General features: G+C 39.7%; 1 long non-coding RNA gene across 1 annotated transcript; it reads right to left on the bottom strand.

Moving 5' to 3' along the window:
* Nucleotides 1–2,045: 2,045 nt before the first annotated feature.
* LOC139148859 (uncharacterized) lies at nucleotides 2,046–2,910 on the bottom strand. Its single transcript, XR_011556026.1, has 3 exons — nucleotides 2,774–2,910; nucleotides 2,293–2,387; nucleotides 2,046–2,162 (listed from the first exon to the last, which is right to left on the bottom strand). It is a non-coding gene; the product is annotated as an uncharacterized lncRNA (long non-coding RNA).
* Nucleotides 2,911–3,377: the final 467 nt, after the last annotated feature.

Here is a 3,377-nt window from a genome sequence, read left to right as displayed (position 1 = left end):
CAATTTGCTGAACGCAATCTGTAGCAAAGCTCACCCTTGGTAACATACATGGTGATACCCTGCAGGCACTCTGATTCATATTCTTTCCATGATTCAAACAGAAAGAGTAAGAGAGATTCTTTATTCTTACCAGAGGCAAGGAAATTTTTTAATTGCCTTGGCATGTTCAGGGATGGACATGTGATACGAATCTCATTGAAGGTACCAGTGGTGGCTCGACGTTTTCTTTCTGCATTCTTTATGGATGGTTCTCTGTACTGATCAATGACAAAGTCTATTCTTGTGGCGCCATACTTTGATGCGATTGCTCCAACTGGTAAAATATGCTGGCTGCAAATTCTCCAAAAGTAGCTTGCACTTTACTTTGCATCTGTATTAAGGCCATGGCATCGACTAGAACAGCACACTTTCCTTCGAGATTATGGTCCACAACTGCATCTGGAAAGGTGGATTGAAGATGATGAGCCAGGACCATAATCTCGAAGGAAAGTGTGCTGTTCTAGATTCTAGAACAGCACACTTTCCTTCGAGATTATGGTCCTGGCTCATCATCTTCAATCCACCTTTCCAGATGCAGTTGTGGACCATAATCTCGAAGAAAGTGTTCCACACTGCATCTGGAAAGGTGGATTGAAGATGATGAGCCAGGACAGCCTTGTTTGTCTTCGTCATTGTTTCATCAAAGTTGGCTAACATTGCTGGACATGGCCAAGGGGATAAGTCATGACCTCACGAAGATCAAGGTGTCGCACCTGTGCAATGACCAGCATCCTCCCAAGAAGATTACGGTTTTCTTTACCTTATAGCGAACTCATGGTAACTTTGGACTTTGCTTTCTTAGTAAGATCTGCGAATGTCTTACCCCTCAGGACAGACATTTTGTCAAGCAAATCCTTTGATCCATGTGTTAAACGCTCCTTATTAAATTGTTGGTAAGCCTCTTCACCTTTGAAATATGCTGTGGTGAGATCTGTTGTGATTTCTTCACCAGCCAATGTACCAACTGTAAGATGAACAAGCTGGTCATCACTATCACCAGTAAATGGTGACCCCATTGACAGCAAGGTTGATATCACCTCTTGTACATCAGATTCATCTCTCTTCATCCTGGCTTGTGTCAGGTCTTTGTGATCTGACTGCTTGTCTGTCTTACCAGCTTGGGTGAAGCAACCTGATGCAATAGCTGAACGTGCTGGATGACTGAGAATCCATCGGTTGAGAGCACCCTTGTTTCGTGTGAAACCAACCAGTCCACCTTTTGTCTTTTACTCACGATTGAAAGTTTGTTCAATAATTTGATCACATGGAGTCATCGAAAATAGATGGTCATCAGATCGCTGCACGGCAAACTCACCTTCACAAATTTCTCATATACGTTTGGGTGCGTTTGAGGCAAAGCTGACATTTCTTGTAGATACACCGGAAGATAGAGTGAATAGTTAACTCTACCATACGCAAAGTACCATGGTAACATCTTTCTTAGTGTGGATAGATGTAAATGCCAGTTACCCTCACGTGTTGCTCGAATGAAGAGGAGTAGAAGCTGTACCATTTCCAAGTAGGAATTCCAGAAAGCATAATTGATGTTACTTTCACAGCACTTCTGTACATGGTCTGCGTATTTCTGTTGTAATAGCTTAATATCTTCTGTCTCCACTTCATCGATGAGCGAATGGGGGAAGCTTTCACGAAGTTGGATAAGGCTAGTGATCACTCTTAAATGTTCCTCTTCAGTCAAGCTGTCAAGGAATTCATTGAAGCGGACACGGTGCATAGCTTCAGCAACCAGTTTATGACAGCGAACACTTCGGTTGTAATGATGGCCACTCATAACACCATTGGCAGAGCCTTGGGCTAAAATACCGGATTCTATCATTATATCTTCTAACCCAGCATCTCTGAAGCGCTTTCCTATTGTAGACAGAAATGACATAGCTGTGTGAAACTCTCCAAGACGTAGAATTAGACGTTGTGTATACTCTTCATTCTGCCAGCTTATCTCTTGTGCTTTTGAGTAAATTGCTTGATCCATGGTGACAACAATCACTGGCATCAATCACTGGCAGATAACCAATTTTGCTGACAGGTGGGGTGACACTGCCTGACAGTTTCTGATTAAATCCAGTCCATGAGGGTAAAACGTTGCACTCCTCTCCCTCAACCTTAAAAGTAAAAAATAAAAGTATTACTTTTATTAAACACACTATGACTGGCTTGTTAAAACATAAAAAATTATTTATTCATAGAACTTGACATGTTATCTGAAATACACAACATACAATGTATACTAACCTGCACAGTCTTGCATAACCAGAATGCCAAGTCTTTCTTCAATGGAATTTTTTGTTCTCTGCCCTGATTCTGGAAAATTTCATCCACATTAAAGCCTACAGGTAGATTGAAAAATTAAGCTTTACTCTAGGGCAGTGTAACATTATAGTGACGTAACAATATTGTAAAACTGCAACAATTCTTGTCCAATATATATATAGTACTGTTTATATAATGTTTGGGAAATGAAAATACAAATATCAGTGCATTGAAAATTATGTTGTTTAACACAGGGGAGATTTAATATGTAAATAAAGGGGATATTAACAGGATATAGGAGTATGGATGGGCATGTGTAAAATGTCTTTGTATTAACTGTTTATATACATTTTTTAATTGTTTAATGAAAGAAAGGGGTTTTTAAAAACACATTTGATGTATAATATTGTGAATGTAAAACTTTGAGATGTAAATGAGTTGTGCATTTATTTGTGCTACTTACAACGATAATGTTTGACCATGCCTGCATCGAAGACAATGACTGTGATGAGCATATAGTTCATAATGTACAACCTGACGGTGCAGGGCCATGGCGTGGTCTGCCATGGTATTCAATAATATTGGTGGGTGGAACTTGAAGCGTCCTTTGCTTGACTTGGTGACTGCTACTGATATCGAAGGGTTGCTGTCATTGTCATCTGTGTCATCTCCAAGACTCCTCTGAATTATAATTCCATTTGTATTGTGAGTTGTTCCTTTCCCTAAAACAGAAATTGTGTCAGAAGATGTTGTTTACACTAATGATCTACTTGGGAAATTAAAGACAACACAAACAGTAACAGAGTTTCAATTTCATAAATAAATGCAGAACTCATGTGATATTTGAGACCTGAGTAATCAGCTGTACTTACCACTGAGTGTCTCTTCACCAAAATCATTATTATCCCATACCAATGTTGTAAAGACTTCTTGACAAAAACCTGGTGGCAAACCATCGCCATGGAGTTGTTGGATAGCTAGTGCTGTGTCATGCTCTAACACTTTTGAGTGTGAAACGCAGTCCCTAAACCATTGAGCAATCCTATTATTGATGAAGGTCCAGTCAC

The sequence above is a fragment of the Ptychodera flava genome, chromosome 2 (assembly GCF_041260155.1).
Source record: "Ptychodera flava strain L36383 chromosome 2, AS_Pfla_20210202, whole genome shotgun sequence".
NCBI classification, from domain to species: Eukaryota; Metazoa; Hemichordata; class Enteropneusta; family Ptychoderidae; genus Ptychodera; species Ptychodera flava.
The sequence above is the reverse complement of the archived record's forward strand: the minus strand, read 5'-3'. Positions and strand labels throughout refer to the sequence as shown.